The following is a 16,234-nucleotide window of genomic DNA, read 5'->3' as shown; positions in this document are numbered from 1 at the left end:
AGATTATAACTCCATTCAGAAAAATCTAAAAATCTAGAGCTAATGTAAGAAACAAGCCACTCATAAACTCCAGACCTCGTGGGCATTTCAGCTCAGTTTTATTGTTCTTAAATCCTAATTTGTCCTTGGTGGGAGGTTTGCAGAGGATCTTGGCTTTAGGATTCTCATGCCAACCTTGACAACATCTCTCTCAATCTGGAGACAGTCCTAAGAGATCACCTCTGGTATCAGCTTGGTTGATCTTTTTCTCTGTTTTCTTTTTTCATTTTCATAAACAGGTCTTGGCTATTCTTAAATGTTAACACATATATCTACCTGGTTTCTTCTTTTAGCAGTCTATATTTTGTTGTATTGAGGTACCATGGTATAAGTATATCATCAGTATTCTCATCAACAGAATATTTATTTCTGATGTTTTTCCTTACTCATTCTTAAAAACACCATATGCACATGTATAGATATTACTCTAGAATCTCTGTTAAAAATTGGTACATAGGCATTTTAAATTTTAATAGATACTTTCAAATTGCACTGCAAAATAGTGAAACAGATTCGCATATATAGAAGGGATAGATGAGATAATATATTTCAACATTTATATAATTTTTTTCATACTATTCCAAGGCTTTTTGTATCATTAATCTATATAATTTTGTTAATGTTTAACTTAGGTCAGACCTTAAAATTTTTAACCGTTTTGTTAGATGAAAACGACATCTTGTTTTTGTTTTTATTTTCTAGGTTCTTGATAATAATTTTATATAACAGATTCTAACACTTTTTGCATTTTTCTTCTGCTTATGTAAACTCTATACATTAATATAAAGTATTCCCATTAACCTCACTACTTAAAAATGAATTCATCCAATGGCAAAAACTTTTCTTATTTTCACTAATTGAGATGATAGCATCCTAGATATTTTAATTTAGTAGAGATTATATAAAATCGTGTTTAAGTTTGATTACATTTGAATAGTTGAATAAATGAAATTATAGGAGCAAATAATACAGTATGAATTTAGTTTACTATTAAATATCTTGTGTATAATTTTCTCAGGTTCTTGGTTAAAAAAAACCTTCAAAACACTGAAAAATTGATAAGTTAACATTTTAAAAATAATTAGTACAGATCTTGGAACTAAGAAGGTTTCAAGACATGTTAGCACGTTGACTTTTCATCTTGCTATTACTGTTACCATTTTCATTATTTTTGCTTAAACTAGATAAATTAGAACCATTGATCAGTTTATAGCATTTTAGATACATAAAACTAAATTAAATTGTATATTTCAGTGGATATGAATTTCATGGAAAGAAGTTGTTCTACAAATAAGAGTGTTGGATTTCAATATATGCTTTGGACTCTGTCAGTTTGGCTGCTATGTGCTATTTAAAAACAAAATATTTAATCTGTGGTAATGTCTCTTAAAGGTTGGTTAAATGAAATTTTAAAAAATTACCTAATACAGGATAAAATGTTTTTGTGGCATTTTAATCAAGATCATTATTAAAGGGAGTAAATGATTATTATGAGAAAATGGTATAATTTGAGTTGGAAAAATAAATCATTAGCCACCAAGGAATGCTAGGGCAGCACTATCTTCATCCAAGTACCAAAAGCCATGAAGTTAGGGCTTGGAGCTAGTATTAGGGGGAAAAAAAAAAGAGAGAACCAAGTATTTATAAAATAGGACTATTCATATTTAGTATTAAGTCTAAAGAGCTGAAATAAATTAAGAATGATGAAAAAAAAATTAAGAATGACGTATTTCAGGCAGCCCTGGTGGCTTAGTGGTTTAGTGCCGACTTTAGCCCAGAGCATGACCCAGGAGATCCAGGATCAAGTCCCACGTCAGGCTCCCTGCGTGGAGCCTGCTTCTCCCTCTGCCTGTGTGTCTGCCTCTCTCTCACTTTCTGTGTCTCTCATGAATAAATAAATAAAATCTTTTTAAAAAATGACGTATTTCGACAGATATATCCATATCAGAGAGGAGGCCGATATTATTCTGTCTTCTGGTCCAAAGTCTTTGTCTCTACTCCCTGCTAACCTTTTCAGTTGTGCTCACCAAAATTCTTAGAAACCATTAATATAAAGATAAACTATATCCAAGGAAATATGATTGGGATTTTATGCCGAATGCGTGTACTAACATGTTCTGTAAACTGAAAAAGCTACTTACTTCTCTGTTCTGTTTCCCCTTTCATAAAATAGCTATGGAAATATTATCAATCAATAATATTGTAAAAAAATTAAACACTGAAACATGTAAACTTTAGAAAATTAAATTTATTTCAAATTATTATTTTATTTGGATTGTAAATATATATGCTACATATAGTTACATGCAACTTTGCTTATGTTTTATTTCCATTTTTGTAAACATTTATATCTATACATGCATCTTTATCATTTTACCTATACAAGTTTTTCATACGTCTACTTACTTAACACTTCTTCAAAGATAGATATGTGTCTAATTTGTCTCTATCTCTGAATAGAGATATTGTGTTGTACTTGAAAAATATTTAATGAATTATCAAAATCTGTAAAAGAGAAACTTTAAGTAAAATTAAAAAATAGACAATCTGACTGATCAAGGGACTTTAATAGCTCTGATTGTTATAAGAATCAATATGTGAAGACATAATTCATAGTATGAGTGTGTAGGACTGATTCTGGGTTTTCATTTACTTCAATTATAAAAGGACTTATGGAATAATACCCCAAAGATGAACTGTCCTTTGCTAAAAACAAAACAAAACAAAAAAACAAAAACAAAACCTGTTATGCTTTTTCTATTGACATATAGAAAATTTGGGTCACATGAGGTAAGTCCTCCACCCAACATTGTAATTTCACACGTGTGTATCTTGGATTCCTGGCAAATGTATTATTCATGTTTTTTTTCCTCTTTTGAATATTTGTTTTCATTATTGAGTTTTCAACTTGGCCTGCTCAGCCTCCATGAAAGTAAGTTTTGTTTCTTAATATGCCAAGGCCTTTGTATCATTCTTCTATCAGATTATATTTCTTGGCCTTCAGTATTTCACTGCTTTTCCTTATTTTCTCCTTTTATTATTTGATTTGAATTTTCCTTTTTGATATCTTGTTAAATCATTCTCTTTCTATTGTTTTACTTCCTTTATCATTTAAAAGTTTCTAATTTTGTATCCTTACTGTCATCTCAAAGAAAATTTTGGGTTTGGTTTGTTTTCTAATTTATATACTCAACACTCAAAAGGATTTAGAGATGATTGCATTTAATTTCCTCATTTTACAAATAAGGAAAAAGCCTCACATGTGAACACTCTGTACTGAATAGCCATTCGGAGTGGGTAATGAGTTGTTCCCAGTCTGGTTCCACTTTTGTTCAACTATGCAATATTTTATTGCTTTTAAATATAAATATTTTTAAAGCATGTATTGATTATCCCCCAAAGAGCACATTTTGTGTTTAATATTTTACATAGATTTCCTTATTTGTTCCTTACAACAGCCTTGTGAGGTCATAGCATCTTAATTTTGTGGTTACACAGCTGACAGAGTCAGAGGATGAAGCAATATCTCAAAGTGTTTTCCTAGTTTCTTTATTGTTTTTACTTTAACCATTTAGGTGCACTTTCTTTTCTGCATTATTTATTTTGATTTTTCATTGCCTCCTGCAAGTCATTTAAACAGATGTTGACATCAAAGAATATTTAATAAAATACTGAAGTGCAGAATTGGGAAGAATAGCCAAATGAAGATGTTCATCCTTTCATAGAGAAATTAAACTCACTTTAGAAAACAGTCTATGGAGTTCTCCAAATTGACATTCATTTTTAGCTTATACCCGTTTTAGAATGTTTCTGAAATACAGACGGCAAGCTGCAAATATTCCTTACTCACATAAATTATGGAGTCATTTTCTAGTGAAAACAGATAGTTGGAAATCTGTAACAAAATAAATGTATTTTGTTCTCATAAACAGTGATGCTGCAGGCTGTGATGTTTGTTCCCAAACAGGGATGATGGTTATTACCAAGAAATGGTTCAATTTGGTTGGCACTACTCTGTTTTGTCAAGTATGAAGAAAATAAAGAATATAGTCACATTGTTTTGAGTAAAAGTTTTCTTTGAGAAGAATAAAAGATGTGATGTATAGACCTATTTGTTCCCTTATGAAGTAATTTTAAACATATTTTAGTTACATAGGTCCAATGCTGTTACCACTAGATGGGAAATGGGTTTAAACAGAGTAACAAATATCTGAATATAAAGTTTTGCATCATGGCAAGAAGGGTGAAACTGCTATGACTCTCAGAAAAGCAGAATCAAATTACAAGCCAATCATCTATAAGATCTGATTACTTAAAATTACTAAGTTAACTTAGGTAGGAGGTTGTCCAACCTATGGAAAATACATTATAACCAAGAGTTAAATTAAGACTTTCTTTTTATTAGTTTATATTAGTTTTCTTCTGCTCATACCTCGTACTTAAATGAAAAAAATAATGGACACACACACACAAAGAAACACAGAGAGATATGTATGGATATATATATATAATCATAATCATAAAGCAATTGTGGAAAAATAAAAATATTAAAGGAATTCTACACTGTTAGAATCTACAAATCAAATCTACACTGTTATACCTCCTCACTGCCAGGAGATATTTATCAAAAAGAAAAATGGAAAAATATATGATTTTCAAATAGTTTTGGGTATTTATCGCAGAGAATATTCTTTCACTATAAATACACTATACGGTATCATAAGAAAATAAACATATATGGGCAGCCCGGTTGGCTCAGTGGTTTAGCGCCGTCTTCGGCCTAGGATGTGATCCTGGAGACCTGGGATCAAGTCCCATGTCGGGCTCCCTGCATGGAGCCTGCTTCTCCCTCTGCCTGTGTCTCTGCCTCTCTCTCTCTCTCTTTCTCTCTCTCTCTCTCATATGAATAAATAAATAGAATCTTTAAAAAAATAAGCATATATAAATGTTGAGGGCAAATTGCTTATTTGCTTACAATATTCTATTAATTTACATAGGCTATAAAATTACAGTTTTAGTTAGTTTTTTACATTTCTGGTCAATCTTTAAAGATAAAATAGTTAAAGCAAGCAATTTTTCCTTTTTTATTAGCTGAGAAATATGTTTTTATTACCTTGTAAAATATATAAATTCTCTATTTTTAATACCATGATTTCAAGATGAGCTAAATAGAGGCCAGGCCTATGCTGTTCATACACTTCTGAGCACTCTTACCACCCAAAAAGGGGAATAGATGTCTTCGTGTTTGTACTATAATCGCCTCTGTATTTTTATCACTTATTGGTAAGAACAATTTGCTACATAGCAATAATAAAACAGAATGTAATCAAATGTCACTACGGTCTGTTATACTGCAGTAATGTCAGATAAGAATAATAGGTTTCATAAAATGCTGGGCAAATCTTGGAACAACCTTATTCAGTTGGTGTTCAGATTCATGACCCAATAAAACTTATTCATATACATTTGGTATACACACATTGATACACAATAAGCTATGTCTGTGATTTTATTTAATTGTATAGATTCTTTTCCCATAGTGGGTTATTGAAGGACTTTATTAAATAAGACTCTGTGAGCCAAAATCCCTCAAAAGATTTGAAATCACAAGTATAATAATAAGGAGAAAATCTATTTAGTAGTTTTTAATTCCAATGTCCTTTTCTAGAGGAGAAAAAAAAAATCCCCAGTATTATACTTTATAGTCCCAAGATACAAGGTTTTCAATAGACTCATTAATGTCAGGAAAATTTAAGTGGTTATATAACATAAATTCAACGACAAAAGTGTCACTATAGGCCTAAAATTGTTATGCCTACAGTCATCAGTACCCAAATTGTCCTTCACCTTCCAGGATCTGTTGAAACTTTCAGAACTCAAACCCTGGCCCTCAGTCTGGTGAAACTCTAAGCCCTTCCTTCTCCTGTGCTATCTGTATAGAGTGATACACAGTGTATAAGAAGGAGATACCTAAATATGACCCCCTCCCCCCAAAAGCTTCAGTAAAAAGAAAAGGAAAGATTCATGAACTTAGGCTGCGAAGTTTCACTATGAAATTTTAGTGGCTGTTGTGTACAAAGTAAACCAATTTATTTATTTGTTTTTTCTATCATTTTTTTTTAATTCTCTTTCATTTTTTTCTCCTGGTCTTCTGTTATCCTTCGTACAGGTTGCTTCTTCAATCCCTCCATGTTCCTGGTTTGTAGTTTTCTTAGCTCTTCTGCATATGAATCCTTCTGTAAGTTGTGCCAAAAGTATCATGGGAGACATTTTTCTTCTTCTTTGGCTTGAGGGTTTTGGCATTTTCATAGATAATTTCTAAAGATCATCTACTGCCAGATGTGTCCTCCTCAGAACCAGATCCAACGAAGGCCCCATCTCTTCCAATTTGATCCTTGGTGTTCTGCAACCAGATTTCTTCAACACCAACTTATAGCTTTGGAAATAAATCTTCCCATTCAGTGCAGAGAAGTGCAGAACATATTCTAAACCAGCCAGATGGATATTTGTTACAGTGGGGCTTCGAAGAAATCAATAGGAAGAATTTTCAGCCTTCTCTAGTCTTCTCTTTCATCAAAATCATCACCAGCAAATATTAATGTGGGTGTTTTTCCCTTGGGACATTTACTATTCTTAATATCTTTTAGAGAGGCAAACTTCCCAATACCTAATTCAATCATATCCAGCACATGGTAGTCATATATGCGAACTATTACTAGATTATATGACCACTTCTTTACTGTGGGAACCAAACATAAATAAAGAACAATCTGACTTCTTTGAAAAGAATTCCAATGATGTCTGATCCTCAAATGGTCTTGTAATGTTTTTTTTTTCTTTTTTTTTAAAGATTTTATTTTTTCATGAGAGACAGAGAGAGAGAGAGAGAGAGAGGCAGAGACACAGGCAGAGGGAGAAGAAGGCTCCATGCAGGGAGCCTGAGGTGGGACTCGATCCCAGGACCCCAGGATCACACCCTGAGCCAAAGGCAGAGGCTCAACCGCTGAGCCTCCCAGGCGTCCCATGTTTTTCTTTTTATACAGAGCTCCATACGGTTTTTTCAGTGCATACACATCTCTAAGTACTTGTGTCACCATTAAATTTGCATTTCTCCCTTTAATCAGCATAGCATTTTAATATTTTCACTGAGTTTTGGTTCTTTCTTCTCAAGGAATCTCTTAGCTCTTTTCGTTTTGGGCTTTACAACTCAATCCAAAGCGTCCATGGCTACCGCAATGCAAACCGGAAGGAACGCCCAAAGTAAACAAATTTATAAGGTCAAACATGCTGTATAACATTTGGCATAAATTTTCCTTTCTTCCAAGAAGAACGATTTTTAGTCTACATTCCCAAACTCATCAACCTATCAGTGCCAATTCAGTTATACTCATGTGTGATTTGGAATGATGAGCAACACCATGGAGAGTTGTGGATTTGATGGTTTCTAGAAAGATAAAACTTTGCTTAAGTCATTCAGATTTAATTTAAAAAATTCGTATTGTCTGATCAAACAAAATCTCTGCCTTCTAGATTCTTCAATATGTGACCTCTGAAGAGAGAAGCCCAGGGGATTTATTACTAAGACTGTAATCCTAAATATCCAAGTAGAACATAAAAACGCATCTGATCCCTCCCTGTATAGTAGAATAATGAATAGTAAAATAGGGTGACTTGCTCTTCTTCCAAGGCAAACGATCACTTTCGTACTCTGGGCTTGATGGGTATGTATGCATGTCCTCCAGTATGTTGTATTAGGAGTTTGAGGAGTAGCAATCAAAAGGAAAAATCAGGGCAAAAGCCATGCTATCCAGTGCCTATTTTGTCTTCATGAAATAAATACATGAATGTGGAGAAAATTAACTTTTTTTTGAAGAAAATGCTAGACTTCAGCACTTTATCTAGTCTCCTGACCTGAAACTCCATCTAGATGCTAAAGACACCCATTTGAATGTCTCTGTCCTTGAACTCTCCCCTGCACATAGACTTATATAAACTGCTTAGATGCTATATTTAGTGAAGCACTAGCTAAACTCTCATAAAACAGAGACCCCAGATTACACTGATGTAAGCAATCAGTTAATCTCTCTGATGGATATGATCAGGGTTAATAGGACAACTCTTCACATTTAGTGATAAGAGAAACAGAGGAACACACATATTATTCTTTTAAGGGCACAATCTGAGGCTGGCATAAATAATTTTCTCTTATACTCCATTGCCTATGACTAAGTCACATAGCTTTAAGAGAGGCTGAGAAATATGCTCAGCTACATTCAGGAGATCTGTTCCTAGGGAGGAAAGAATGAATATGGATGGACTCTCAGTAGTTATCAGACAGCAGATATCCCATACGTATCTATAAGCTTAATATGCCCAAAAATGGAGCTCTTGATGTTTCCTTCTAAACATGCTTCCTCTATAGTTTGTCCCATTTTTTTGTAAATATGAGGTATATTCTTTGAGTTGCTCAAGATCAAAATCTTGGGGTTGCCTAGAATTCTTTTCCTTTTTTTTTTTTTTTTTTTTTTTGTTGTTGTTGTTGTTGTTGTTGTTCCTGACTTTAAATATTTTACGCCAGGAAATGTTGCCATCCCTTCATTCTATTAAAAAAAAATCATCTTTTATGTTTCTTTACCTCCTCTGCTTCTGCCATGGTCCCAACCTCATTTACTTCTCACCTGGATTGTTAGAATAGCCTCCAAACTGGTCTTCCTGTTACCAGCCTTGCCTTGCAATAGTCTATTCTGCACACAGCAATGGTAATGCTGCTTTTCCAATTGTGAGACTCTTCTGCTCAGATATAGCTCACTCTTAGTTAAATAGCTCACAAGGCTCTACATGGTCTACCTCTTTCCTCTGAAAGCTTCAACCCCTACCCCACTTCCCTCTCTGCATTCCAGCCAGACTGCCCTGTCCTCTTAGCTATTCCTCAAGCACACCAAACACCTTTCCTCTTCATGGCCTTTGAAGTTTCTATTCTCTTTGCTTGAAATTGTTAAATTGTTCTCTTATCCTGTTTCTGGGTTTTTTGTTGTTGTTGTTGTTTGTTTGTTCTTTACTTACTTCAAGCCACTTTTCAAATGTTACTTTTTCAGAGAGACCTTTCAGGTCAGGCCTGACTCTGACCATTGTATGCACAATGGTAAATATGCGAAAACCAACTACATTTCCACACATAAACAGAAGACACATAATTGATACTTCATGTATCTGACACCAATTAATTGGCCTTTCTTTCAAAGTGAGATTTCTGTTGTAACTTATTTATCTGGAATTGAAATTTTATATGTACATGCATGTATATATATCAGCTCTCTCTCACTTTTCCTTCTTTTACTACATTTCATAAAACCTATATGTACAGTTTTTAAGTATGTAAGTACATATTTAAAACATGCTAAAATATTTAAGTGGAAACATAGTAGTTTCCCCGAAATCATCAGTTGAGGTAGGCCATAGTCAGAATAGTGGCCCTTCAAAGATGTCCAGATATGAATCTCTGAAGTTTGTGATAGCTTATGTTGCAAAGGGGAATGAAGGTTCCAGGTGGAATTAAGTTTGCTACTCAGTTGACTAAAATATTAAGATAATTCTGGATTATCTGGGTGGGCCCAAAGTAACCACAATGGTTCTTACAAGTCTAAGAGAGGGACAGGGAGAGAATCTGAGTAATGGCAAATACAAAGGACTTGGTCTTATGTTGGCTTTGAAGGTCGATGAAGGGGTCGGAAGCCAAGGAATGCAGACAACCTGTAGGAGCTGAAGAAGGCAGATTCTTTTCCACAGCCTCCAGAAGCATTTGAGCCCTGCTGGCATACTGATTTTAGCCCAGTGAGACCCATTCCAGACTTGTGACCACCAAAATTGTGAGATAATAAACGTGTTGTTTAAAGCCACTAGGTTTGTGATAAACTAATAAGAAACTAAGATTTTAAAGTTCAATATAATTTGAATATTTTCTCAACTAAGGTATTTGCTTGAGTTGGTGATTCTTAAAACATCAATGAGGATTCATTCTTCTGTTCACTTACACGAATAAAATAGAAACAAGAAAACAAAGAACTTGCCTCACTTCATGCCTAAACTACTATAGAACCTGTTTTTCCATAAATGCTAATTCTGCATTTGTGAGGCAGTGTAATTGTTTTCTGTTGGTCAGTGACTACCAAGTCTTTTAGTCTGACATAGAAAAAGTAGTTTTGGGAACTACTTTTCTTATAGATTCCACAATGAAATTGTCTAAGTTTTATTTAAAACTGGTAAATGTAGTGAATACCAGAAAATTAGTAGAAAAATATGTTTTTATGAGTTCAAGTAAGATTTGTGATAAAAAAATCGATCTTAATTGTGTGTGTTACTTCTTCAAAACCATTAATAAGCTGTAGGATAATATTGATCAAGCAATAATTAAAATTTATTTAGCACTGTGAGTCAAACACTATGCTATTTTATATGTATATATTATGCCTGTATGTTATCCTAGTAAAAAGCCTTTATGATAAATTCTAGAATAAGATAAATAAATACAGAATTCTAGAATTCTAGAATAAGAAAACTAAGGCAAAGAAAAATGAGAAAAGATGCTTAAGGTCCAACAGCTAGTAAGTATTTTGGAGAAAGATCCTCCTAGAATTTCCAGCTAAGTATGTGTCCATTGTATGATTTAAAATCTTGAACTGCTATGAGTTAAACAATCTCAGGGAGATGGAGGGTTAGTGTTCAAGCATTTATATGAGCTCATTACTCTTTGAGTTTTCTGTGTTTACAGTTTTCCATTTTCTACATTTCACGAGAGTTAGTTTATGTTATGCTCTGGGTGCATGTCTGTGTGTGAGCGTGTGTGTTGCCTCTGCAGCTGCTGAACATGCACCTGCATCAGCCTGAATCCTGCTAAAACCCACTATTAGTGCATATTATCTGGGGGTACTTGGAATGGTATTTGCTTGCCTTTGACATTAATAGCTGACCCTAATGTTCCTTTATCTTTAAACAGCCCATCTTCTTTTTAGAATATTCTTCCTATAGGCTATATTTAGTTTGCTATATTTAGTTTGATGTGTTGTCATTTTATTCTCCAACTAGCTTCCAGTTTTAGCAATTTAAAATGTTTGATATAATGAAAAACATGTCTCTAGGATATATTGGCAGTTGTGTTTCTTTTCTTGTTAAACCTGGTCATCCATACAACCAAGAAGATGAGCTTTAAGTAAAGGTGATATTTTCTTTTTTCATTGTATGTAATCAGTGCTGCAGAGCAAAAGATAGATATTTTTAACACACTTTTTTCCTGATCAATATGTTGTTTAGGAGAAAAATTAACCAGTGCCACAAATGGATAAAATATTATGTTCTGTGTTGAGTTTTTGTCTGTTTTCGTTGTGTTTTTAACAAAGTCAGTCACCTACATATTCATTGAGTACCCATTTCAATAGGCACTATGTATGAAACTTCAGTTATTTATTCAAGTACATGAAAGATAGTTAGAAAACCAACTACATTTCCACACATAAACAGAAGACACATAATTGATACTTCATGTATCTGACACCAATTAATTGGCCTTTCTTTCAAAGTAAGATTTCTGTTGTAACTTATTTATCTGGAATTGGAATTTTATATTTTGCTTAGATTCCTCTTTTTTCTTTTTTTGTCTCCAAGATCACTTTCCAGGGAATAATTCAAGCTGATTGAATCTGGCCAACTACTTTGGGATATGGTGTTTAATTAACCATTCTGAAATAAAGTTGCAAAAACAAAGCTTAATTTTATTATTTTAATTAGTCACATGATGATTAATTATTGGGAGCCTTCAAATCATGTTTTTGGAACTATGGGTGATAACATTTATCTTGCACTCAGGAATCTGATTGATTAGAATGAAGTGAGGGGAAATTGTAGGGGATTTGAAGGAAAAGAGATTCGTAAGTTATTGTAATAAACAGTGAAAAAAGAGAGCAGAGAATGTAATAGCAGGATTATATATGAAGCGTTCTGGAAGACACTTTAATAGAATTATTTTTTAATATATTTCAATAAAATATGGTGTATGGATTGAAGTTACAGAGATAATTAGTTTCACTGAGTAAAATCTGTTATTTTCCTAAAACCTAGTAGTTAAGGTATATTTTAAATAATAGAAAAATTGGTTTTAAATATAGTTTAAAACCACTTAAACTCTGAATTGGTTTTAAATAGAGTTGTTTCTCTTTGTTGCTCTTATTTCTAGCAGTTATATTACTATTGATTAAAATCTCTAACTTTGAAAAAAAAAATACGTAACTTTGTAATCTGTTTTTTTTATTCCATGATAGTCTGATAATATATAAAGGGAAAATTGCTCGATTTTGAGACTTCATTTATTAATGTAGTAATATGCTTCATTTATTAATGTAGTAATATGCTTGATGACTAATCAATATGACTTGATTGGTCACAGGTATACAAAAATATTTGCTGAAAGATGGAAGAAAGAAATCAAACTTTCTAGAAAATTTAATAGCTCTTTTTTTCTTATGCCTATGTAGAACGGATACCTTAGCTTAAAATAGTATTATATTTAAATTATTTGTTAATCACTTTATTATATGTCAGCCTTTAGATATCAATAAATACTTTGTGCAGTATTATCTGGTGTGAAATAGGGACAAAATCCCAGAACTAATTGCAGATAGTAGAAATGTTTGTCTGTTATTTATTTGCTATAATGTTTAGTGTTAAGGGGGAAAAAACATTTCTTAAAATGTCACTAGACCTTTTCATTAGAAACAATTTCTACTTATTTATAATTTAATAAACACTTGTTGACTGCTTTTGCAAGATAAGAGTAAAATCACTGTGGGGGCATATGAATAAACACATTCCAATTTATGCCCTCAAAGAAGTATATACTGTCCAAAAAAGATGTCAGACATTTAAATTAAGCCTATAAATAAACAAAACAATACTGAAAAGGAGTGAGGGAATTGCATGCATATGAATTTGGAAGATGGTGAAACTTTCTAATTAAAAAAAAATCTATTTTGTAAATTCCAGAATCTAACAAAAATTATAACAAAAAATCAAACCAAGGTAGTACATAATTTCTGATAGAACCACACAATATTCTGTACCTATACATCTATTTCCAAAGGGTTGCATTTCGGTAAATAGAAAAAAAAAATATATATATATAAACTATATATATTTATATATATAAATTAAGTACTCTTGTTGCCTTTTGCCTTTACAAATGATGCTCATTGATACCACATCCTGTATTCATCTCTACAAGTGCCTGTATCAACTGGAGTTTTAATATCAAGGACAATAAAATATAGAAAAAAGTTATTAGGCTACAGGAGGCATCAGTTTTCTTTGACAATTCCAAAAATGCCAGATGTGTTCATAGTAATAAATACTCCCATTATGTGCAATACCTTTCACCTCTGAGACAATGATGTGGGAAAACACCACAGATGGCATCTGGATATGGGATAAACATCGTGCAAGTGGTGAGAAGGCCACGGTGAAAAGTATAGTTATGACAGTTATCCTTCGGCAGTCATTGGATGAGAATCATCCCCAGGTGGGTAATGCTTGCAGAAGGATATTTGGAGTGCTCCTTCAGGTTCTCTCCACGAGCTCCAACAGCAGGTCACTCTCTATTCGTGCCAGGATCAGCGCCCACACACAGTGTAACACCATGCACCTGTCATGCTTCCAGACAGGAGCTGATATATCTACTTACCAGACAGTCTCTTCTCTATCACAGAAAATGCCCATTTACAGAATGTAATTTCTATAAAAAGAGAGCAAAAACCCTAAGAAGTGAATAAATGAGTTTAAGAATAGCTAAATGAATCACCCAAGGTCACAGGGCCAGAGGCACATACTCTGATTTTAGGCATCAAGAACATGATCCTTCCACCTTTTTAGAGCAGCATATTTTATTGTTCATCATTTCTACCTATTTGCATACCCAAATGAAAGGAAAAATATTTTAAAAATCCAAATTTATTTTGAAATAAAGAGATATTTGAGTATATAGTACTTATAAAACCAAACTGAGCTGTTTACTTGATTTTTAATAACCAATTCTTTCCTTTCCTCACCCCATTCACAGTGGAAGGAGTAAAGATGATCACATCATACATAAAGACATGGATATTGTTTAGTCATTTCAATTTAGATTTGAGATACTGGCTTGAAAGATATTCTTGAATTCTAATATATAACTTTAAAATGGAGGAAGTAATAGGTCTATAAATATTTCTTAGGAATATAGAAAATGCCACTACATTTAGGGCAATCCTGCTGATTAAACTTCAGTAATGGGTATTTGTATTGCTGGGAGGAAGCATTGGCAGTATCTAGTAAATAAACTAAGTTACTTATAAACAGTGAACATGTGACAAATCTTGGGGAGACACAGTCATTCTAAGTGCCCTAAGAGTTCATGTCCTCTATAAAGCCTTAGTAAGTTGCTAAATATAACACCAGGATTAGAAAATATAATTATCCCTCATCATGAATAATCTAAAGAGTCACCAAATCCTTCACTAAAGGGTAATCACTTAAAATATAGTTACTGTGAAAAACTGACGTTTTAATAGAAAATTTGAGTTTGACTCGTTGACATCATTCTTTTATATTTCTACAAATACCTTTTTCTCTAAATTCAGACTTTCAAAGAGCAATGAAGCTTGTTTTACTTCTATGTTTTACTATACTAGGAGAAAGGCAAAATGGAAAGTGCGTGTGCGTGTGAGTGTGTGAATGTGTGTGTGTGTGTGTGTGTTTAAACATAAAATAGTCATTAGACCCTGACTGGGCAGCAGAAAGGTTAAATGTTCAATCTGTTCTATTTTAAGATGTGAGAACAACTGCTTCCTCTGTGTTGATGTACTCTGAGATCCTAGCTAATACGAGGAGAATTTCTAATTGAGAATATAAGAGCCACTAACTTTTTTGAAGTTCTCTTTCTTAAATGCACCCTGTGTTTAGGAATCAGTTTGCGGTTCAGGATGCCTTTGGGTGTTTATATTTGGAGGACTGCCTCTGATGGAAAGCTCTAGCCTTGGATTAGTATGTCCAGAGCAACCCCTTCTGTAAGAATAGGCATAGGGCAATTTGCCGCAGATGATGCGAAGATTATACTCTGGTTTTAACAGGAGGCCTCAAGATCTACTTGCAGTAGACGATTTAAGTTAATGAGTTTGGTTAAGTTTACATTTCTGTTTACTAGGGAGCAATTTTTCGCCAATAATATAGCACTTGATTGGTTGTCAAGGAAAAACAAAAACATTAGACTTGACAGCCACCACTTGCACTGCATCATATAGCAGGGGTATAGGGATATAGCATTCTGTAATTCAGGAAAATAAATGATGATTTGTGGTAAACTCAAGTTACCAGAAATAGTGCCTTTTCTATTCAGGAATCCTGGAGACGAACTAGGTTCTGGTCTTGAGCCTTTCTTAAAAATGTATTCTACAACAAATAAATTACAGTAACTCATGTCAGTGGAGATACAGACAATTTTTAATCAATTTTAAATACCATAAAAAACCAGAGTGTACAATTTGCAGGTCTGTTTGGCAAAAGGATATATATCATTTAAAAATTCTATAAACTGCTTTTTGCTTGGTTTTATCATTTCTATTTAAGGATAACAGTCTGCTAACTTGCTCTTCATTTCAACATTTAATAGGAAAAATATAATAAATGTCATACAAAATGTTACTGATGGGAGTATTATCTGAATTTAAAATATGATTTTAAAACTGAAATAAAAGACATATGACCTTATGAAGGCAGTTAAATCACTAATGCCATTAAGGAAATAGATGGATAAAGTGAAGGTAGCTTTAAAAATTTCCAGCCACAGATTCTATAGTCATTTTAACAAAGACAATAGGTGAAATGCAAGTGGAATTAATTTCTTGTGTGCTTATAAATTATTCTCTGACAGATGAAACTTTCACTTGTAACGGCTAATCATTAGAACTTCCATGAATCTCATGAGTTTTGAATAAGTCTTGAATATACAAGTTTTGTCTTGCTTCCTATCTCTTTTCTTTTTATTTTATTTTATTTTATTTATTCATGAGAGACACACAGAGAGAGGCAGAGACATAGGCAGAGGGAGAAGCAGGCTCCATGCAGGGAGCCCGAAGTGGGACTCGATCCCGGCACCCCGGGATCACAAACTGAGCCA

The 16,234-nt window shown here is 33.2% G+C and overlaps 1 protein-coding gene and 1 pseudogene across 5 annotated transcripts in view; one reads left to right on the top strand and one right to left on the bottom strand.

The window, feature by feature from the left end:
• ERBB4 (erb-b2 receptor tyrosine kinase 4) overlaps positions 1-16,234 on the top strand; it is a 1,108,406-nt gene that overhangs the window by 622,464 nt on the left and 469,708 nt on the right. The window contains exon 1 of one of the 5 annotated variants that reach the window (XM_038585651.1): positions 10,595-10,640. The exons of the other annotated variants lie outside the window; for them this stretch is intronic. The gene's annotated coding sequence lies outside the window, so the exon portion shown is untranslated. Of the gene's footprint in view, positions 1-10,594; positions 10,641-16,234 lie in introns of those variants that run through there. 5 annotated transcript variants of the gene reach the window in all.
• On the bottom strand, positions 6,180-7,264 carry LOC102153898 (annotated as a pseudogene).

Source organism: Canis lupus, chromosome 37 (assembly GCF_011100685.1).
Source record: "Canis lupus familiaris isolate Mischka breed German Shepherd chromosome 37, alternate assembly UU_Cfam_GSD_1.0, whole genome shotgun sequence".
NCBI lineage: Eukaryota > Metazoa > Chordata > Mammalia > Carnivora > Canidae > Canis > Canis lupus.
This window is presented reverse-complemented; position numbering and strand designations above follow the sequence as displayed.